Source organism: Dermacentor variabilis, chromosome 11 (assembly GCF_050947875.1).
Source record: "Dermacentor variabilis isolate Ectoservices chromosome 11, ASM5094787v1, whole genome shotgun sequence".
Taxonomy (NCBI): Eukaryota; Metazoa; Arthropoda; class Arachnida; order Ixodida; family Ixodidae; genus Dermacentor; species Dermacentor variabilis.
In genome coordinates this window covers 28,717,321-28,740,823 of record NC_134578.1, presented here as the reverse complement: position 1 = coordinate 28,740,823, position 23,503 = coordinate 28,717,321, and the positions used below count along the sequence as shown (strand labels likewise).

The following is a 23,503-nucleotide window of genomic DNA, read 5'->3' as shown; positions in this document are numbered from 1 at the left end:
TTTCGTTAATCGATTGCGGACCATAAAACAGTGCTGAGCGGCAGGTTGCTTTCTGCCAACGAATATACTGTCAGTGTAAGCGGCGCTTTCAGGCGGAAGAAGTCTGGCCGCTTTCTCGAGCGAAATGTCACACCGTGACAGGGTCAAAGATCGATCGGCGCACGTAGCAATGAACCTTAATTGATTTCTCTGTGCAGCCGCGTCCTTGCTCGGAGGCGGGTTGTTGAACCACAGATTTAGGAAGCTTTGAGGAAAGTTCTGTCAGAAGCAAACAGGCACCGCGTGTGACGATGATCACGAGATATTTGCGCGAATAGACTTAAAAGGAGTGACCGACTTGAAAACTCCGAGTGATGGCCCATAGGAAAAACGTCTTATAAGTCGATGCTGCAGTATATCCATGAAATGGGCCTCCGTGCATGCATATAATTTCATTCCGACATTGAGCTTGTTACCATCAGAGTTAAACAAGACTTCTGCATGTACTAATAAAGCTCTCATTTCTTCAAGCAACGAAGCGATTGCGAATGGAATCGCTTTCCAGGAGGCAGCGCTGAACATACGAAGTACGACACTTCCATAATTGCGCTCCAAGTCGCCGCGATGAAAAACGTGTTTCCCGTTGATGTGAATTTGGGATTGCCTATCGTGTTCCTTTTTTGTTCTTCGCGCCTGTTATCTCTGTGAAATTATCTGAACTTGTTCCACAGTTTCCTCTTTATACCTGCATATCGATGACGCGCATATCTATATTACATCATATGTAATAAATAAGTTTTTTTTGCCAAAGTGATCGCTCATGCATTCTGCCACCACTTCGGCTACTAGTCTCTGAGCTCACTCCGAGACTAGTATCAGAGTCTCTATGCTTCTTTGTTATACTTCGAGGAGCGAGTCCCTTTGGTTACGTCAGTTAGTTTACTAGGATCGAAATGGCCCTCCTGGACACGGCCATATTGTTGCGCAATCACGATATCACCGCATCGCCGTAATGTATCACGTATCGCTCAAAGCGAGAACTATCTGTATTGTTGTGTCAAGGCAACACTTGAATACACGGCGATCGCGCGTGGAACCTGCACAACAAAAGCGACCTCACGAAGAGCAAACGCACAAGAGCTTCAACGTCCGCAAATAAAGTCAGTGCTCTTCGCCTTTAATAAGTTCAGAACAGCTGACTCACCGTCTTCATATCAATTCGCTGGCACAATATTCCGATCTTGGAATCGTGCAGGAAGCCAACTGAGATGGGCTTTTCTTTTGTATGCCTGTGTTGAGAGGAATATTAAATTAGATATTTCTGAATGTTCACGGCCTCACACTGCTATGAAATGTTAGGCTGACCTTTGAAGCATAACTGCTCTAAGAGTGGAGATTTTGTTGTACCCGAACTGGCTCAGACCGGAACGTTCTAACTGAAGTGTGTTCGATCCACCTGGTTTTTTTCTGTGAACCCAGCATCTTTCCCGACAAATAATCGTAGCTGCACGTCTAGGGTACTTTTTTGCAGGACTGCTGTCCTGCTTGTTTTGTCTTCCTTTACGGAATTGGCTTTGATCACTCCGAAATCTTTACAGGGAGGTTCAATTCACGGTTCCCTAGACGTTTTCGTGAAGTATACAAAAGGCGAAGGATGAATCTATTCCTAGGCTTGAAGGTGATATATTTAATTACGTCTTCTTTTTCGTTTTTTTTCTGTTAGATATTAACATACCTCTATTGTTACATGAGAGTACTGTTTACAACTATCCTCCTCAACGTTCATCCTTTATCGTCGTCGGCTACAACTCACTGGCTCTCCGACGTATGAATCACGTAATCCGACGTATTTTATCAACTGACATACGTCAGTTGATAAAAATGTACCCGGTGAAATAAGATTCTGTAGTGCTGGAATTTACACATGGAAGAATCTTTTTCTTGGTGTTAAATATAATCCGAACTTCCATGTATTCTTGAAAAAAAATTTTTAACAGATATCTGGAACGTGTAACATTATTTCTGTTATCGCTGTAATTTAGTATTCTAGTATATCCACTATGTGCACAGTTTTTGTTTGTCCCATTGTAAATATTGAATGACTCCTTGGTAGGCTCTTGGCTGGGCATGTAGATGTTTGGATCTACTTGTCTGGGACAACTTTTCTGAATAAACGATGCGTATTTGCAGATGGTCTCGGGCATTATCGCCTACGTTTTTATCGGCTATCGTTTGTAGTGTTTCTACAACCAATTAATTCTGAACTAAACTGAACACAATTACTTAAAGGAAATGGCTATCTTAGCATCATCTGCCTACGAACAGTATGCAGACTTTATACAGAGAAAAGGGCAGGTCTGCCAAGAAAGCCGGGCTAGTGTGCAAAAAATCTATGCACATTGTCTAAATTCATTTCAAGAAGAGTTTACCTGAATAGGCCCTCTTGTGTAGACCACATGGGACAGACAGACAGATATACAGACATACAAATAGATAGATAGATAGATAGATAGATAGATAGATAGATAGATAGATAGATAGATAGATAGATAGATTAATGAGAAAGTACGTATCACATGCTTACTGATAAGTATTTCATTAGTGGATAGCGGTAATTGGTAATTGGTTCGCATCACTGAGCTGCTTTTGACCACGGTCAAAACTAACGTGACGTTAAAGTAGCACTGCGTGTTCATTCAGTTGCACTTAGGCGCTTTTGTTTTCTTGTCATGACTGTTGCCTCCGCGATCGCTTCGGCGCCTTTGCCGTCTCGGAGGCCTCGCTTTGTTCGCAAGTCGCCGTTGGCAACCCGTGCGGCAACTTGACGCCATCCCGCAAGAGAGAGAGAGAATCTTTCGTGTCCCATCTGTCGCAATAGCTGTCCGTGCGTGCAAAGCGCGTGTCAGCGCGGTACCTCTGTTTTCGTTTAGGCGTGGAGATAGCTAGTAAAATATTTCTTTATCTTCATATTTAGCGGCGTTGCGGTTGCCGCGTTGGATGATTAGTCGCGGTCGGTGACGAAACACGCACTGAGGAGGGGGCATTTGTGCGTGTGACGGCGACTCTCTAGCTGGGAGTGCGCTTCCTCGAGAGGAAGGAGCACAGCTTTTGGTTTGAAATTTCAGCTGTTTTCGTAAAAGGGAGGGGGGGATGCGCAGACACGATCGTCCGCACGTACGCTTGTTTGTTTAAAATGTCCGAACCCGGGAAGGGGTCCTTTAACACTTCTCTTATGTAAGATTTCACTCACTTATAGGCCGTGAAGCTGAGAGTGCAGAGCCGGTGACTAAGCCTCTATCGTATATCAATATTCCTGCAGCCTAATATGAAGGTCACAATTGCGACGACAATACGCGAATTACTGGCACAGTTTTAAAGAGAAAGAGAGAAAAAAAAGAACATGATGTAACGTGGTGCGTTTCGATGAAAACATGCGTTACGAAACCTGCGTTCTCACTGACTCTACACTGAGAAACATTTGACCTTTCGCCTGTGTTTCCGCGTAGTGCGTGTTCAAGCGCTAGAAAAAAGGAGAAGCTGTGTACGCGTGCGAATGAGTTATCAGAACGAGTTATCAGAACGAGAAGGTAGCTTGTCTTCAAACGTGTATCCATGAATTAACAAAAATCTGAATAGATAAATGACAGACTCCAGAGATAAAGAAGAATGTGAGCGGTATATTTATGCTCAACTCACCGACAAACCACGTCTAATCCGCTCGAGCTGCTTTATGCACCCTCCGCAGACGAGATGTTCAGGATGGTCATAATGGAGGAGAAAAAAAGGAAAGAAAAAGCAACGAGGAAGATAGAACAAAAAAAGGAAAGCATGCTTACCGCTGCTAAAGTCTCATTTCGCCCTGTTTCCCGTTCTGGTTGGCGGTTATATCGTGCTTGCGGAGTGTGTTAAGAAAAGCTCATTGTTTACGCTTCTACCACGGCTCACAGCATCAGTATGTCCGTCTGCTTTCGGTGTGGAGCGTCAACAGCAGAAGCAGCAGCAGTAGAAACAACAACAGCAACGCTTTGGCTGACGAGCAAACTGAGAACAGAATGCAGAGAACGTTAAAGAACGTTAATGTAGAGAACGAAAAAAGAGGAGCTAAAACACGAAGGAAATGCAGAAAATGGCCGCCTCGCCGGTCGAGTCTATGGTTGTTTTCGCGTTTCGCAAGACTCTAGCATCAATCAACGACGCGCGCGAGTAGAACAAACAGGAGAAATATAAAAATGCGAACAACACAAATACACGGGCACGCACACAGGGTGAAGCTAAGATAAACAAACTAGAAAAAGGGGGGGGGGGCAGGGGGGAGAAGGGTCTCGACTAGGAACGGCGCCGTAATCGGTTGGCTTATCCGCCGCCGACGCCGGCTTGTCGCCGTCCAACCACTCCACGCTCCTATATACACATACAAAGCACACGCCCCGCACACGCCGATTCTTCTGTGTGCCTCCGTAGAAAGTAATGCCGCCTGACGTCCATTTTCTTTTTCATCGTAGAAGTTGTTTACTCTGCCATACCGGCCAGGCGTCGTCCCCAGCCGAGGCGTTATGATGATGCATGCAAGCCTTAAACCAAAAGGCTTCGGAACTGCGGGGCGTTCGTCTGTGTGGCTCAATGCGGATCTGTTGTGCGATGTTGCCTGTCACGTTTGGCCTGAGAGCTGTGCGGAATGCTCTGTCATATGCGTAGGGCGCTCACGAAAATACCGCATAGGTGCTATAGGTTTAGAAACTGGTGCGCCCCGTTCGCGAGGGCCCCGAGATAACCGAACGCTGTGCGGAAGCCATGCGGCTACCTGCGGGAACGCGGAGTGATTTAACCGGCTGTGCCCATGGATGTCGTCAGGGTGGCAGAACGCATGTGTGCGTTGTGTAGGACATCGTTTTGTCGGCCATCACGTCTGTCATAAAGCCTCGCGAGTGCTGCATCGCTGCAGTAGACTGGCACATATGTAAGAGGAACCTTGCTACATATGACTGACTATGGTTGACTGACAGACCGGCAGGGGCAGGTCAGGGATGACAGACAGACAGACCGACCGACCGTTAGGGGCAGGGAAAAATGACAGGCACCAGGAACGTGAGCACGCTGGCGTTTCTTTTTCATACAGCGGCTGCTAGAGCGCAGCCCAAGCAGCCCAGGAATCGAACTCGCAACCTCCTGCACGAGTAAGTGGCAGTACGCTATATTGAAATCACTGATCCATCGCCGCAGGTGCGCTACACGCATTACAAAATGCCCTGGAGAACCGACGAGTGTCTCATTAACGTGATGACAATTCCAAAATTAGCTCGGTGACAAAGATGGCATGGTCGGCAGAGCGTTTTGTAAGCGACGAGCCTCATAATCGCCCGCAGCTCCCGATGCCACGAAACCTAGCACGTGTGCATTAAGTGAGCGACAGCACCTCTACTCTTCCCCCCTCCTCCCTGCGCTTATCATTTTTGCTCTTATCTCGCCGTACTTCCTGGCATCGCTTCTGTTCGCACTCTTGTAGTTGCGTGTTTTGGCTGCTTCGTTGGATATAGACAGGACGAGAGGACGTCGCTCCTTAGTGCGGTTCTTGCGCTTGTTAAGCGGGCACCAAGAATCATTGTGGAGTGTTAAATTATGCATTCGAATTTTCTGAGGGTAGCTTTTTTTGATGGAAAATAGCAGCATGTTTTTGACAATTGCTGTTATTTCGTGGTAACTTTCCTATAGAAAGGCACCACTGTGTTATGGTCTAACTTAGACCACAGTAATTATGCATAAATAAAATTACTATACATCAAGTTTTACTGCATAGAGTCTGAAGATGTGCGAAGAAAAGAAAAAAAATATATATCAGTATGTGATATGCTCTTCTACTTCGTGAGTCAAAAATGCAGTTATAATATTCGACAATCGACAAAAGAAAGCGTAGGAAAAACAGCTCTACATGTATTCGAAAACATGACTAGATCTGCTGGCGTACTGTTTCAGTTAGTCGCTACAAATTGCGGCTGCTGCCAAGCCTAAACACCAAAAAAATATAAGTATTAAATAAGAATGGAGAAGTTCCTTTTAAATTATATGACGGCACCTAATGTTGCAACAGCAAGCCTAGAATTGCTCAATGACAGTGACGTTAAAGTTGCGATGAGCACGCTGCAATTGTTTCTAGACTTCGGTAGAAATAAGTTGTTGTGTCCTCGATAATTGTACTGCATTGAAGACGAAGGAAAAAAGCAAAGTGGGATGTGAGAGCAGGCTCAATAGCTGTTGGACACGTTCGTTCACTGAATTAACTGAATATGCTTACTGCACAGAACAACATTCAGTGTCGTGAAACAGAAAATAAAGAGATCAGTCAAACAAGAGCTTGCTTATTACAGCAGCGATAAAAGTGGTCCGACCAGTTCCTTAGCCGAAGGTTCAAATTTTGCGAGGCTTTTGCAGATAACGCAGCTCCGCTGAACAAACAAGTCTGAAAAAAAAATTCGTATGTTTGATAGCTCGAGCTACCAGTGCTGTTGCATTTCAAATGGAAAAGCGCTTTCAATCCTCAAGCTATGCAAAATTTGTCTCCCGTCTCATTAGTCAAATGTCTTCGTATTGCTGTGTATCACTGCTTTCAGCGTACAAGCGAAGAAGCCCCATTAATCAGTGAAGTGCGTAGTATCAGTCATGGGTCTTCCTACTGAGCGTTATCGCTGCCCAGGAATCTGAAGGACCAACAGCGTAAAAGAAAGTTGCCCGGACAAAAATAGTCGCTGGTATTTGGTAGTCCGAGATATCGGGAAAGGCAGGACGTCCGAGGGGGCAGGACATATTTGTAACGCGACCACATCCGGCAATTCTCCGAATTCTGCTCATTGCAGCGTCGCCGATGGCACATGATGAACGCTGCCATTGGCCAAACCACACAGCCTCATTAAGTAAATGTTTTCGCTCCCTCTGCTGTCGGTGTACACGGACGGAGCTGCTCTACGAGTTTTTTTTTATCTGCTGATTACTTTGATGGACAGGACCCTCTTCAGTCTGTGTCCTTGTACAGCGGGCCCCTCCGACGAGAGATAGCCGCCGGCTTGTTTTGCAAGCAGAGGTCTCGTGCGACGTTCTCGTGGATCTGCAGATTGCACGAGGCCGTCAGCGTGTCGCTGTGTCGTATTTTTCACGAGTCATTTGCATGCCCCCTTGATTTTTCGCGATGATTCTCACGCTATATAATCACAACTGATTTATATTCAGCACCAGTTTCTCATTATTGTACATGTTCACACTAATTCTAATGCTTCGTTTCATTTTGTAATGCACCAAATACATCCAACGACAACGAAATTATGCACTATGAACAGATCACAGAGTGCAATGGCATCTAATTTCATGGTATCTAACTTTCGCGTTAATTTTCATGCTGTCGTTCTCGCGATATTCGTGCTCATTTTAAGTGCAAGTTGCATGCTGTCTTTTTCACTGTTTTGTGGTGAAGCATATTCACTATAGCTCCTGTGTTAGGTTTCAATGTGTCTAATCTTCGCCGTTATTTTTATGCTGTCATCGCCAGTGATCACTTTCAGGGTCAGTTTCATGCTATCATTTTTTTGTGCCCGCTCTCGTAGTCACGAAATTTCGCGTTAATATTCCTGCCGTCAGTCCCAAGCTTGGTTTTTTAGGGATCGTCATTTTTTTTGCTCATGTTCAAGGTTAGTTTCGCGCTGCCCTTCTGGCGTTCTGTTTTTCGTGGTAAAGCATTCCCGCGCTAATTCTCATGCTCAGTTTCATGATATCTGTAGTCACGTAAACGTTTATGCTTTCGCCCCGTGCTTTGTTTTGCGGCATCCCCACTCCCGTGCTCAACTTGGGGGTCCGTTTTACGACTTTATCTTTGTGCTCCTTGTCACGCTAAAGCAACTTCGCAGTGATTATAATGCTCGCTTTCATGAAATTTCCTTGCTCATGAGTATTTCGAGCATAATATCATGCTACTATTCTTGGGCTGCATTTCGTGGCAAAGCCCTTTCACACTGATTCTCATGCTCAGTTTCACGATTTTGATATCGCAGTTGATTTCTGCGATGTGGCGCAATGGTTGGTTTCATAGCATCGCCACTTTCATGCTCATTTTCAGAGTGTAGTTTTATGCTATCGCTCTGCCCGCTTTCATTCTGAAGCATTTCCGCACTCATTCTAAGCCTGTTTTAATGTTTCCTAATTACGCGTTAACTTTGTGCTCTCATTCCTACACCTGGAGCTAGGACCACGCGATTTTGATGCTAATTAATGAATTATTGTGCTGTTTTTTATTGAAATGAAAATAAAAGGAAGAGACGTAGTCACCTTATGATGGTGACTGCTGCTCCTTTTCTCGTAGCGGAAACAACAATATAAAAAATCTGTAGGAAAATAAACAGGAACCACTTCATACGGTCAGGAATCCACAGCACAGTCCTATACGCCTATGAACATAACAGTATGAAAGTCAAATGCAAGTTGCACCACAATGAGTTCATAAAGAAAGTCACAAACACACACAAACGGCCGTGATGTAGAATTCGATGAGCATATACACAGATGAGATGAGATGAGAATTACACAGTGTTGAAACAATTCACGCTGTGTTTTATGGTAAAGGATATTGCGCTATTTTTTCATGCACGGCTTCTTGGCATTCCCTTGCTCGCACTCATGTTCAAGGTCAATTTCATGCTCCTAATCCTGCGATCTATTCTGTGGGAAAACATTTTCGCGCCAGTTCTCACGATCAGTCTCATTGTGTGGGTCCAACTTTCCACTTTAATTTTCATGTTATCGTCAGAATGCTCGGTCTCGTTGTGTATAGAAAATGGGTGCACTTTCGCTTTGACGCTGACATTCTGGTGCTTTTTTATGCTTAGTAATTTCGGCACGCTCTCACGCTCAATTTCAAGATCTCATTCTCGCGCTCTATTTTGTGGTATCTCACTCTCGCAATTTCAATGCGTGCAACAAAAGTATTGTTGAAGTTCCTGCAGGACACCAAGCTCGACGAGCGGCTCTGGCGAGGCAACTGTCTCATGTACATAAGCACTCACCACTTCTCTTATCATCATCATCCATTCCAATACTTTCACTCCCCTTCCCTCTTCCCCAGTGCAGAGTAGCAGACTAGAACGCACTAGCTCAGGTCGACCTCTCTGTCTTTCCTATCAATAAATTCTACTCATTCATTCACTCTCGCGCATCTTCTTTAATGTCATTCATATGCTAGATTTTCATAGTATCTCATTTCCGTAGCACCGCGTTCGTGCTGATTTTCACGTTGTCGTGTTTTTTTTTTTCATTGTTGTTTATTGAATCTCGTTTGACGCTTCCACACTGTCATCCCCGTGTTTGGCCTCATGACAGGGCCACTTTGAGCTCATTTTCATGACCGGATTCACGCTGTGAACCCTGATGCTTGTCTTTATGGGAACAGTTGTGTTTCTTTGTGAGAACAATTGGGGGGGGGGGAGAGAGGGGTTCCTACGCAATCATGCACCTTTCACGCTGTCATTCTTGCGCTCAGCTTTATGGTACCGCCATTTCCGTGCTCATTTTTATACTGTTTTCAAGTGGTTATTCTTAGTTTTGTAGTATCTTGTTTTCACACTAGATCTCGTGCTCGTTTTCATGACGTTATTCTTACGCCCAATTTCGAGACATTTAAGTATGTTGCGCGTCTTTTTTCTAATTTGTATATCTGTATTCATGGAACATGATCATCACGGTAATGCTCGTATTAATTTTTATGCTGCCATCCTCGCGCAGGGTTTCATGGTGTTTCATTCTCACTGCTATTGTTACCTATATTTTCGCGCTGTCATTTTTGCTCTTGGCTCCATCGCGTCTAGCGGTTTAGGCGTAAAAAACATGTCGTTCATGCCGTTTATGTAATGTCATAACCGTACAGGTCATGAAATGGGTGTCATATCATTCATGTCATGGAAATCATCTCTTCACACCATATTATGCATGCCTGTCATGCCATGCATATCCTGATATACTACATACATTGAAAGAAGCAACCGCGGTGGCATCACGATGGTGTTAGAGGCTAGATATACTTAGAGTGGCCCAAAATAGGCAACCAATGCAAATCGCATCAAGCTGGTCATGCTACTGGAACCGGTCGGGAACGGTTAGAACCTTGTTTGATGTTTCACTGGCGCGGCCCAGGTCATACGCAGGACCGAGTTGTTTTTACGCGCAAGTGTTTCGCGGTTAACGGCGACATTCTCTGCGGGGAGACGGCGTGTTTGCGGAACAGGCTCAAAGAGAAACGGGTGATCGCACGCGGCGCGAGCTTGTGCCAAGGCTGACAACAGCAGCTGGCTATGCCAGATGGACGACACTACGGGCCCTTTTGTTATGGAATTGCACGCCCCGGCGAGAACGAATGCCTCGACCGTGTATGTGCTATCGGCGTTTGTTTGTTGCCGAGCTGTATTTATGGGACGGGGTTTAGAGGGGGGCTGAGTGGGCACAAGAAGGGCGGAATGTATTAAGGCGAGCCGCAGGGTTGGGAGTTTTATAATAGTGCCACCAGATTGCTCGGCCACGACGTAGCGCGGGGAGGTTCAGCAGCTGGAGGGATGTACTTTGGCGCCTCGCTGTACTTGTTTTGGAGCCTTTCGGAAACGTCCGTGCTATACATTCGTGCGTATTTGTTTAATACCCCTCATACCGAAGGGATGATGCATGCTTCGGAACAAAGGCGGTTCTATTTTCACATTAAGAGCATTTCAGCTCGGTCATATGGCGTTTGCTTAAACCGCATGTAACGAAAACACGTTACACTATTATCGATTATGTACTGTAGCCGTATTATCCACTCGCTTTACTTCAGTATCGTTGGGTAGAGGAAATACGCCGTTACTTGACCACGCATGTGTCTCGCGCGTAGGTGGCGTCGTTGTCGCGTGACGCGTGACATAGTGGGATATAAGTTTGTCCTCGCGGGCAGCGTTCTAGTAAGACGCGGCTCGGCAGTACGTTTGTCCGTTCGACTCGGAGGGGCCGCGTTTGAGAGAGCTCGCTATGTGGCCAAACTTGTGGCCAAACACCCTCTGCTTAAGAAACGGTCCCACGCTACGAATAGGAAGCGAGCACGATGGCAAAATTAGACAGTAAGGCCCCCTACTAGCTTTAACGGAAGTTAGGCGTGTAAGCTTTTTAATGCATCAATAAACGTAACTTGCTCGATTGGTTAGGTCACTTTTGTGTCCTAGCTAGGGCCGACACACTCTCGGCAGCCCACACAAGACGTTTCACGTATCCCCCTACGGCTTCGTCTCTGATATAGCCTACCCGATTTTTTTTATTTGAGTTAAGGGTAATAACGAGAGTTTGTCAATAGCTTTAGTGTGCACGCGGGTGTCCGGTCTGTTATTGTGTGTGTGATCGCTATGTATATGCAATAATTCTTCTCCAGCACGCGGAGTAGCATTCCAGATCACTAGCCAGACTAACATTTCCGGCTTCTAGTTTAATTGCGGGCGTCTGTCGCCCTGATGCTTGCTACTGGATGTGCCTTTGTCCGAGGAAACGCTATACACGTAATCAAATGTTTGTCCTCGCAGGCCATCACAGAGCCACGATATTTAAGCAGGTGGGTCCACAAAGCAATTCCAACCGGTCTGTCGGTAGTAAAGTTTCAACCTGTCTTCTTTCACCGAGCATTGAACCGGTGATTACAGAATCGGGGTTCGTTATCGTTGGGATTTGAAACCAGCGTGCAGATGCACACAGTGGGTTGCACCCAACAGAGCGCTTGTCTGCTATGCTTCACGTCCCGTTCTAGCTGTTGGAATTCATTCTTGCGTGAAACGAGGCAGACTGCACCCCGCTGAGCGACCGCTCGAGTCCCTTTGATTGGGACGTCGTATTTGCAAGCATTAGTTGCTCGGCTTAGTTTAGGTCACACACTGTGCATACGATGCAGTGCCAAAGGAAAGAAGCACGCGTACAAACAGCACTATTGTGCCCTATGCTAACGTACCGTGAGGCGCAGCTGTTGTATCGTCGCGAAAAAAAAAAACAGGTAAAAAATAACAGCCCCCCTAGCTTTGAAGTAAACCTAACTTGCCCAACATTATAAGCCATTGAGGCCTGTTAGGAATGGCCCGTCGAAGTGGCAACATGCAAGTTTTCTCAGCCAGCTGCAGCTGCGAGCGTTGTGAGCTTCCCCGAAGAGAACCATAGACGCCTATCACAATTGCTGCGGTGACTCATTTCGTAGGGACCTCGAGGTGCCGCTTCAACACACCCTCGGCGCCGTTGTGACTAAACGCGATCGGCGGACCAACTATTGTTACTGAACCCGCCACCGCCGATATGGTCTCTCTGCAGCAAGATGAGCTTCTCTAACAAAAGGGTTCTTTGCGGTACGTAGGCCCCAGGATTCGTCACAGTCTGCTGACACTCGTGGCGACTACAGGACGCAAGACAATGGACAACCACCGGCCCCGCTGCGGGGGTCAGCTCGGGGAATAAGACAGGCCTTTCAAAACGTAAGCCCCGAGTTCTGCGGGACCCGTCTCACCTCGGAGGGGGGCAGTGAAACCTGTGCGGAATGTGTGCGTGTAACCCCCCCCCCCCGCTTCCCTCAAAGGCGGGCCGGCTACGATGGCTCGAACGTTTCCCTCACCTAGGGATCTAGGGAACACGGAGTGTTTATAAGCGGCTTTTTGGCGGCTGCTAAGTGTGCTCGTGAGCTGCTTGCTCGTTATCGTGCTCGAACAGCAGTGTGCTGGGTGTGTTTGGAGCTTCGTGCTCGTAGGCTGTATGCTTCGTCTTGCGTGCTCCATTTGGGAGCCACGCTAGACTATCGAATGTATCTCTTGTTTAAAATGTAAATACTGTAAATAAACCCTGTACGCCTAGTTCCCCCCAAGTTCCTCTCTACGACTACAACCCCTTGAACTGATGGCAGCGGCGAGATCGTCCGACAACTCCTACAGGCCTCGTATATCAGGTAGGAGAAAGAAAACTTTATGACTGCTTAGATGGAGAGGAAGAAAAAAAAGAGGGAAAGATAAGGAGGTTAACAAGGTACAGGCCTTGTTAACGACCCGGCACCTAGGAAAGGAGGTTAAGGTGAGAGAAAGAAAACAACGGGGCAAAGGAGTGAGCGAGCGACTTGCAGTGTGGGCTTTTGAGGCTATAGCCTCAAATGCGCGCACCGATTGCGTATGCTGATTGCGATGCCAAATGCGTATACCGATTGTATAGGCGTGACGGGTATACCCGTCACGCCTATACAATTGGTAGATCTCAGAAAATTTAGAAGTTCATACGTTGCTCTGCGAGCCTGAGGAGCGCGCCGTCACCCGCCGTCTTAGACGCCCTGTCTTCGAGTGGGGTCAATGACAGCCGAATTAGCAAAGTTCGGAGAAGGTCGCCTTTCGAATGTCACAGAAACGACGGCAAAAGCACAGGACATCGCCGGTTGCCCCTTCACAGCTAGACGAGTCGTTCATGATTGTGTCTGCCATTCCAGTGAAGTGTGGGGAAGCATTCGTAAAGGTCACCTCTCAGCGAGAAGCTGAGTAAGTGTATTTTTCCAATATACCCTGCGTCGCCAAAGCCTGAAGGACAAGGAAGAAAAACTTGAAAGGAAGTTAGATGTCGCGCAATGAGCTATGCGAAGGTGGCCGATAACTTCTTTTTTCTTTTTTAGAGAATTAGCATATTGCGAGTTTTTGATGTGGCGCTGTCCACCGACAGAAGGCCAAAGCGACCTACAGAAAGGGGGCTCCGGGATTATCGCGCTTCGCGAGGCAAGTCGACGCTGGCACACTTTTTAAAAGTGTCTGAGCCAAGGAGCCTTCCTCTTTCCTCCACTATCGGCGCGGCAAGCGACTCGCGACCGAATCCCGAAGGTAATTGTCAACATTGTGCAAGATAATCACGCTCGAGGTATAGGACGACGCCGAGCGCTCGCATCACCCGAGCTAAGCGAAAGGAAGTAAAAACTCGCCAAGAGCAGCCGAAACCAGTAGGGGCGTGGTCAGACGTACAGCCGCCGCGGCTCGCGGACTGGAGACAACGACGCGGACGCGTCGCTTAATAAAAGCGGGCTGGAAAACGCAGACGCGGGCGATCCTCTCGGCCGGACGTCAGGTATGACGACGAGTTTCGTCTTCTCTCGCGAGGGTGTCACGTGATCAGCGCGTCTCGTCTTCGACGAGCTTCGGCGCGATCGCTGGCAGACGTCGGGCGTCGCACAAAACGACGTCGAATCGGGGACGCCTTGCGGGAGAGCAAGAATAGACGGAGAGAAAAGAGCGAAAATCGAGTCTGCGGGGAAGAAAGAAAAGTCGCAGCGAAAAGAAAGATGTAAACAGCAAAACGCCCGTAAGCGGGCGTACAGTCAAGTGTCGTTTTGTTTTTTCTTCGACGAGGAACACGCACGAAGGAATGGCCTCGGAACGTTCTGCCGATTACTCACGCGACACATCAAAATGGCACGGCAAAATATAATTTTTTCTTTCCTGTCTCGTTCTCTTCGCTTTGTGGCGGGAGACGTTGGCCGGCCACATCAAGTCGCTTTCTTTCTTTTTTTTTTTTTGGGGGGGGGGGGTGGCACCCAGTTTGTCGCCTATTTGTTCTGACACGACTCGAGAAACTGTTGAAATTCGGGCGATCGTTGTTTCACCGCTGGTCGGTGCGAAAGGCTCGCCGCATTATTTGACTCTGGGGGCTTCGGCAAGAGCTCCGACCACACTTTCAACTGCATTGGTGCCTGTGATGCTACTGAGGTTAGACTGGATACGAAGTTGTCTGCACTGTTATACAGTGTCACGTAGTGTTGCTACGAGACCTGACCCGCGACCTGACCTGCGGGACGCTAATGGATCGTGACGTTGTCCTCGATCGCTCTGATTTTCGCCCCGGTAAGAAGCTTATAGCATCTCTGCGAGATATCAGCCTGAATGAAGCTCCGTAAGTGAAGTGTACGACTTTTTGTTTCGCGATATTTTATGTTTAATCTGTGTGCTCTTGTATTTTTAATCTCTCAGCTGGAATAGTATTCTAAGCCAGTCGCTAGGCTAACTTTTCCAGGTAACATTAAACTTTCCTTCTCTCTTTCGTAACCGCCGCATTTTCTAAGTCCCTGCGCTAACGTGGTGCTGAGTACGAGGTCGCGGATTTGATTTCCAAGCGCAGTGGCTGGTTTCGAATGTGGCGAGAAAAAAAACCACTATTGTTCCGTCGTTAGGGTGCACATTAAAGAACTTGATGGCGTCAAACATTATTCCGAAACTTCTACTACGGCGCCCCTCAAATGCGCTGTGCGGTTTAGGGACGTTAAACCTCATAAAATATTTATTTTTGTGCCTCTCCCCGAGTAAAGACGTGTAGCTAATATTTCAGGGTAATGAGTATATAACAAATAGGTGACGCTCATACGTAATGTTCTTAGAAGGCCATGTTTCCTGGCCTGTAACACACAGCTAGCTCACAGTGTGTACGTTAGAGCACACAAGAATGGCGGCAGCAATGACGAACTCAGTTCAGTCTTGCCATCCATACGATCGTCTGCAAAGTCAGAGACGCGTAGAACTTTAGTTGAGCTTATCGGATCGACATCGGTGGTTGCCTCGTAAAATTTGGCGCAAGCTTTCCAGCTGGAAACGTGGCGCTGGCAGCCTGACCGTTCGGCCGTCGTAGGAGTAAAGGAGGGGGGGGGGTGCACTTGCGATCAGTACGGGCTCTGGATTGAAATCGCGGAAGCCTTTGCACGCGGATCCAGGAGTCGGCTTTCGGTCGTGCGCGCTTCCAGTTTGCTCACGCTCGTTAAACTTCCCGTTCTGTCGTCTTGGTGCAGTCTCGCGCTGTTGCCCTTAGGCAGCATCACGATGGATCGTTCCGATATTTCCTTATTTGACATTTTGTCTCGCTGCCTTAGTATTACGGCATTGTGGGGGCGCTGTGTGCGCTGGAAACTACGATCCCGTAAGGGGACTAAAATTACCCCTGCAACTGCACGTAGAAATTGGTCGGTTCGTATACACATGAGGATCGATGATAGAGTGTATAAGCGCGACTGAACGAGGACGTGGAAAGAAACAGATACACAGAGACAGCGCCTCACTTTCAACTATAGATTTCATTTTCGCACTCATCGATGTATATATACCGTACGAGCGGAAACAAAGGTGACAGAAAAAAAACAACGACAGCATTCAGTGGTGCATATCGATAAACCGCACCCGTGTGCAAGGCACGGTGAATACATATACTGCCATGGTTGCAAAGATAAATCGAGCAACCGTATCTCCTTTTCAGATAGCGGCACTGTAGGCTTGCTCATGCGCTTTTCCTGTAATTTTGCAATTTCGTAGGCTTCCACTACCTCCCTTATCATCCTGCTTTGAGCCTTATACAGAATAGAAGTGCTTTCAAACATGAGTTTGCAGGAAAAATCTCAGCAATGAATACCCAATTGACCCGAGATTACCCTAGTGATGTTATATCGATGCTCTTTTAATCTCTCATTGGCGCATCTGCCGGTTTGGCCAACATAGGTTCTTCCGCACGAAAGTGGAATGGCATAGACGACGTTATGAGTGCAGGTTACAAATTGTTCGCGATGCTGAGTAGAACGTGCGTGCCTTTTGTTATTTCCTGTATTAACCTGTGTGCATAGGTTCTGTAGACGTTCAGGGGCGTGCGAAAATAAAATCTATAGTTGAAAGTCAAGCGCTGTCTCCGTGTATCTGTTTCTTTCTACGTGCTCGTTCAGTCGCGCTCATACACTCCACCATGGATTCTAACCAACTAGCCCGCCAATGTGTTTTAACATGTGGATCTCCTTCTTTGAGGAGCTCCTTTTTTTCACTTTATCTAGTCAGTCAACCGCTTTTTCAATCACTTGCTGGGGTCTTCGTCGACATTGTATTGCCCCAACTAGTCAACCACCCCTCCTGTAACTGCATACTTTACTAATGTATTTAATGTTCTGCCGTTGTGCGCCTACTGTTCCCAGTTTTATTTCGCCCTGTCTTTAACCACTCCTGCAGCATTATCTTACTGGGGACGTATTCTGCGGCTATCACTTCGGCGATACTATCGCGTTCGTCTGACGAAGTGCTCAATTAGCCAATCAGCTCATCAGACGTTGCTCAACCAGCGAATCAACGCACGCCTGACGGCGATACTGTCGCCGAAATTGATCGTCGCAGAATTCGTTGCCTGATGTCTTTGTCCATCCTGATTCTTTTTCTTGCTGCTTACTCGCTCCTTTTAGTCTTTGTGCTTGTTGAGATTTTCCTATATGTAGTCTCACTGTGTTAATCTTGCGCTCTTTCTGTAGCTTCATGTTCACTTTGTTTACTTTCCTAGACGCAGTTTTTTCCCCTAATATGTCCAAACATTTATTAATACACTTCAGGGAGCACGCTTTACTCGAACGCAGTAATTGCTGGAGTGACGCACAATCTCTTAAGCCTGCACTGCATTTTGGTGCGCAGCGCTTCCTGCTTTCTTGAAGCCCTCGGGTCCTAATGAGACTTTGTGAGTAGCAGGCCATCATTCAGGCAAACACCTCCAGTTTTTCATTAAATTCGGAACGTCTGCCAGCGCACGCCCATTCCATCTAAGCTTGTATGTCCTGGATGTTTGTATGTTACACGTAGTGGACCTCGCGAAGATGTTCATTTCCTGGTATTAATTGAAGTTAATGGGACCTCAGATGAGCGGGGCATGCGGTATATCTCAGCAAGGCCTGCTCGCCATATCAGGAAGAAAATCGACCCGCTAGCCAAAGTAATGGCACACAAACAGCAACGTTGCCTCCTAGAGACACGAATGATATTGGCGCCAAGCCATGGTGAAAGACGTCAATGGGTGAGGACTGGCGAGAATTGTCCCTCGAACGTCGGATCGCCGTTGCAAATAAGAACAAGCAGGAAGAAAGAAAGTAGACAACCGTACTAAAAAAGGGGGGGGGGAAGAAAATGAGGGGTTAGGGAGAGACAGGAGTAGATGTAGGAACTATAACGTCTTAACGAAGCTAGGTTAATTTAAACTACATCAGCGTTCCTTTTTGTGTAATAAGCGATTTGGTCTCCGGCGGCCGGCGTTGCGTCGAGATTTGATTCCCAATCAGCCTCGAGCACAGCGCGTGCTTTTCCAGCAGGAAAGAAAACAAATTTGTGCCGCCGACCAATGAAGGTGGTTTGGAAGTCAGCTCTGACGGGAGTTTCTCGTGGAATGCCGTGCAGGGTTCGACTAGACCTGGAAGCTATTTATGATATTTGCACGCCTCGCGAAACACATTTCTTTTAATTGGAAAGCACGTGGCGGAGCACGTGTTTTTACAATGTTTGAGAAACGCGACGTAACGATCTCAGCAGAGCTGTTTTTTTTTCAGTAATTTCACGTGTTGGCGGCAAACGGGCCCAAATTTCGGTGACGTTGGCCTAAGTTATGAAAGAATAACGAACGCATCATTATCATTTTGTAATAGCTTTAACTGCAGGCATCGCACGAGGTGCAGCTACTGCTCAGCCTAATGTGCCTGTTTTTGTACTTATTGACGTTATAACACGACTTGTCGACGCACAGATAAGGCACTGGCTTCTCCTTGTGAGTTGAACAAGTGCTACAGTTACACGGTTAGTCTTGTATACCTTTGCATGTATTTTTGTAGGAGAAAGAACAGAACAACATTTATTGCTGAAACCACGACGTTATCGCATAGGAGTGAAACACTGCAAACGTCGGAACACTACAAAACGTCGCAACACTGCAAAGAAAACTACCGAATGAACATTGCGAACCACAACAATTAATGTCACATATATACAGTGGTAGTGTAAAGGAAAAATCTGTCTATTCGTACAGTTGTGGTCAACGACTGACAAAATTATTAGAGAACTAATGATCAGTTATTCTGCTAGCGGTGTAAAAAGTTGCAGTCACAATTATCAACCATTATCCTGAATTTTAACTGACCATGCGACAAACATTTACAAAGTGGAACACCGCCATTGCCTTCCGTTCTCTCGTTGCGTTCTTCCGTTTATTATATCGCTTTGTCACTGTAGTGGAGGAACGTCCGTTAACTACCAGAGACTAACCATTCTCTCCATATACGTTCACCATTTACCTCGACCATCTTATCATTTCCTAAGTGATTTGGCTTTTTTTTGTCGATGTATAGCGTGCAATAAGTGCAGCGTTTCTAATTCGACTTAACTCAGAGTAACTAGTTTCACTGTGGGCAGTGTAATGTAGACGTGAGCAGTTTACGGCACACACACACACACCTACGCACACGTAGACCCCCCCCACACACATTCACTCACTCACTCACTCACTCACACACTCACTCACTCACTCACTCACTCACTCACTCACTCACTCACTCACTCACTCACTCACTCACTCACTCACTCACTCACTCACTCACTCTCACGCCCTCTCTCTCTCTCATTGGAGAGAGGGAGAGATAGAGAGAGAGAGAGAAAAGCAGAAGACAGGAAAGACAGGGTGGTTAACCAGACGCTCGTCCGGTTTGCTGCCCTGCACTGGGGGAAGGGGTATGGGGATGAAGAGAGAGAGAGAGCACAGTTTCGCGCACATTTGAAGATTCGCACCGAGCCTACACACGGCTTCCAAGACCTGTCGACTTGAGGTATTTCAAGAGCGCTTTCGTTACTTTTTGTGCCATCGACGCGTGCGGCCGGGGTCCAATGATCTTCATTACTGAAGATGGTCTTGAGTGCAGCTGGTTCAGTGCTGTCCGGAGAACTTCGCGCTCGACGTCGTCTCGGGAGTGATGCGAAACACAATGTGCCCAGGAGTCCGCTTCTTTGACGCGCATCCGCGGGCCAGACTCTCGCGCCGGGCTCCGTATACATCCAGCCTTCCATTAACTTTCAGCGCGGGAGCTCCTCTCCCGTGTTCGACCGGCCGTCGCAAAGTGACGAGATAAGGCGTCCGGACGTCTTTATTATTATTTTTCTTAAGCTCTTACCTACTCCACACGCTCGCACTTCGCTGCATCGCGGCAAAGTGCACGGTCAGACAAAAAAGATATATAAAAAGAAAAGCTAAAGAAGGAAGATGAAGAAATAAGCGACGTAGGGTGGGGGGAAACACCGATGAAGCAAGTGCTCGAAGGAGCAGGTTGCGGGGAGCCTGCCACGAGTAGGCGCTGCGCCTACCGGCTCCAACAGTGCACTCGAATGGCCGTGACTCCGCGCGTGCCGGCCCTGGAGGACTGGCGCCTGAAACTGTCGGTTCCTCTCCTTTCCAGCGGAGAAAGCGTTAACACTTCTCGCGATTTGTTGTTGTTCGCTAGGTTGCCGGTTCGATTCCCGACCGCAGTCCAGCGGAACGTGTACCGTCCAACAGGATGCACTTGGAATCTCGTGTCTGCGCTCGCGCGTCTTGCCGGACGTCGTTTGTCGTGGATGCGTTCGTGTGAAAAAAAAAAAGAAAAAGGCGTATTCCTGCCAGTTCCAGTGAAAGTCGTGGGCGAATCACTGGCTCTGGCGTTTCTCTTGCCGAGAGCAAGGTTTCGATTTCGATGCCCGACAACGAAATGATCGAAGTGTAACCGGCACACACGGCGCTCTTGAATGCCCGCGAGGCCTTTACTGTGCACGGGGCTAAAAGTGTTTGCCCTCGATTTAGCGACGAGAACCTTTCGGTTTATTGCGAACCGGCTGTCTTCGATTAGTGGTTTTAGCGTTCTGTTTCCGAGCGCGAGGTTGCAGGTTCGAGTCCCGTCCTCGGCGGTATGCGAAACCCAATCGCGTGGCTAGACCAGGGCACGCGTTGAAACAAGCACTCCAGGCGGGGAAAATTAACTCGTATCTCTTCCCCATACACGGCGAAAACCATAGCCGTTGCATCGCTTTTAGAAACGACATACTCCCGGCACTCATGCAGCATTGTGGATTCTGTAAAGGTGAGGCGGCAATTTGCGCGTTCCACGCACATCCCTGTCGCGATATTATTGATCGCCAAGAGTACCGGCTTTGCTGCTAATAGTATGGTGCCGAGAGGGGCGGACGGTAATCACATATATGCTTTTTTATTTGTGTTCACGGTCGTAGCATTATTTGCGGTGTTGCACAGAATGCGCCTACGTGCTCGCTGAATTGGCGACTTGCTGATACTTCACGTCGTGATGAGGCTCGAAGTCATACTTTGTGCCGACATTCCGCTTCTAATGACCAAAGCAATCCATTACGTCGAAGTGGTTGCGCCACCACCTGGACTGCGAAACACTGATCTGTACTCTCTAGGGTGTCTCTAAATGAATGAAACTGCCTGCTGAAAATAATTAGTGAGACGCCTATGATCAGTGCCGATAAGGTAATGCGATTTAGATAACAATGAATATGTTCAGCGACGTTATTTTTTCGTCGTAGTTTGTGTGATTGTTGTTGGGAAGTCGCGTTTACTGTTAACCGCGACTGCGCGTTGCGTGTTTTGTGGTGCACCTTTTGAAGAGCTGGCAAAATACCGTGATTACCTAATTTTGTGTAACATATTCCGGAACTATGTTTCTGTGAAAATGGAATGTCGACTGTACCATCTGCTGTGTTTCGTACAAACTTACGTAATCTACACGTAGGCGCTGACACGTATCCGATATGCATGTATAAACTATATATGTATTTGATCCTTGAACATACGTAGGCGCAAACGGGTTCACGAATATCGTAACAGTAAATTTTGTACAGACGGCAATCATACAATCATACCAAATACGCAATACATATAGCAGGAAATAAGACATTTTAAATCCTGAAGGAAAAAAAGAATACGCAGAAGGTGCCGACAGTGCGGAGAAAGCGAAAGTGTTTGATGAGAAGCGTATTAGTTGCCCATTCTTTTCTAGCCTTTGAATGTTATCTATTTGCCACCACAAGGAAAGCAGTACTGCCATTGTGAAGGGCTTTTGTCGCCAAAATAGGATAAGCGTTACGTTGCCTCAGCAGGCTTCCAACCCTGCCGGTTGCGGTCGTCAGTGCGCAGAAAATAGCTTCTGCGTATCATTTCACTTGCCGCGTTGTGCACAAGGAGCACGCGGGCGTATCACCAGGCAATGCACTTTTGTGTCTTCATTATGGAACCTTTCTCTTCTGCCACATGTGTGCTGTCAAACGTGCACTTAACTTAACATTACTCCCGGCCTCATTTTATTCGGGCTTGCTTCTGAGCAGACCATCTAATTTCGTACATCTATCTGCATCTTTTATTGCCGGGCGTCCTAGGTCGAGACAAATAATGGTCGCGGGACCTCGGCTGAGTCGGCGTGTCCCATCTGGCTCGTTAATTATTTACGAGCGGTTTCGGGCAAACAAAGCGAAGCGTCGTGGTAAGTATTGCGAACGATTTCAGGCGTTCAGTTTTTAGCGCAGGCCTTCCACGAGGCCGACCTCCTGGCACTGCGTTCCTCTCACTCCTCTCACTGCGTTCCTACAGTGAAAGTGAGAAAAACAGAGGAGGTAAATTGGACGCAAAGCATAGAAAAGAAAGAAAGAAAAGAAAGGCCAGAGAGATTTACAAATGTGGAAAGAAAACAATTCAGAAGGGAGAACTGTGCAGGATAACACGAATGGACAATGTTGTGCCGAATGAGGCTTGGAGCGGCCTGCCCGAGGAAGGAAACGTGCCTGAGGAAATATTTGCAACAGAATGAGGCAGCAGCTGTCTGCGGCAGCGTAACTCGGGGAACGATTCGGCTCGTCGTTATGGAATGCCAAGGTATTCACCGAGCAACACCCGAAGAGAATGGCAACCTTCCATAAGCGCTGGAATTCGAAGCGGGTGGAAACATTGACTCGCCAGGCCGTCGAGCTCAATCAAGAGGCCCTTTCAGTAAGGGGAAGAAAGAAAAAAAAAAGCAGGCAAGAAAATTATGATACCCGGGTCGTTATATGCATATGTAACTGTACATTATAGAGATGGAGGTTTTAGCGAAAAGAAAAACATGAAGGATAGACTGATATGAATCTATGTAATAGTGATTAGCTGAAGCAGGCTAGTTGGGCGACTATTTGTAGCCACCCCATTTCGAACGCGATGCTCATAAAAATCATTGCCAATCATCATGCTGTCATTCTCTCACAGCCGATAGAGCTTCCTACAAAAATCACTAGAGGCATATCTGGCCCTGCGTCCACGGGAACTAGAGAATTCTGGGGAGTGCGTCGATTAGCCTAAAGTTCTTCCTTCTTGCTACAAACTTCTTTCATACTTTCATACTTATAAACTTCTTTCATACCGCCATTCCACTATTCCACAAGTGGAAAAAGTCAAGTACCTTGGAATTATTTGGGATGTAAATCTTAATTGGCGGCATCATATTCATAATATAACTTGAAGAGTATCCTGTGCAATGGGGATATTAAGAAGGATAAGCAATAATCGACGGGGCTTGCGCAGAGACACACTCATAATGATTTACCGCATGTATATCCGACCTATACTAGAGCTAGGCTGTGTGTTATTCTCCGGCGCCTCTGCTTACAAGCTACGTCCACTAGCTTTGCTGGAACGGGAAGCGCTT

The 23,503-nt window shown here is 47.1% G+C and overlaps 1 protein-coding gene and 1 long non-coding RNA gene across 2 annotated transcripts in view; both read left to right on the top strand.

The window, feature by feature from the left end:
- Positions 1 to 23,503, top strand: part of LOC142563772 (cGMP-inhibited 3',5'-cyclic phosphodiesterase 3A-like) — a 375,893-nt gene that overhangs the window by 41,698 nt on the left and 310,692 nt on the right. The window lies entirely within an intron of this gene.
- Positions 14,786 to 23,503, top strand: part of LOC142563773 (uncharacterized) — a 74,414-nt gene continuing 65,696 nt past the window's right edge. Inside the window, exons 1-2 of the long non-coding RNA XR_012824403.1 lie at positions 14,786 to 14,910; positions 22,206 to 22,309. This is a non-coding gene — a long non-coding RNA (uncharacterized LOC142563773). The remainder of the gene's footprint in view (positions 14,911 to 22,205; positions 22,310 to 23,503) is intronic.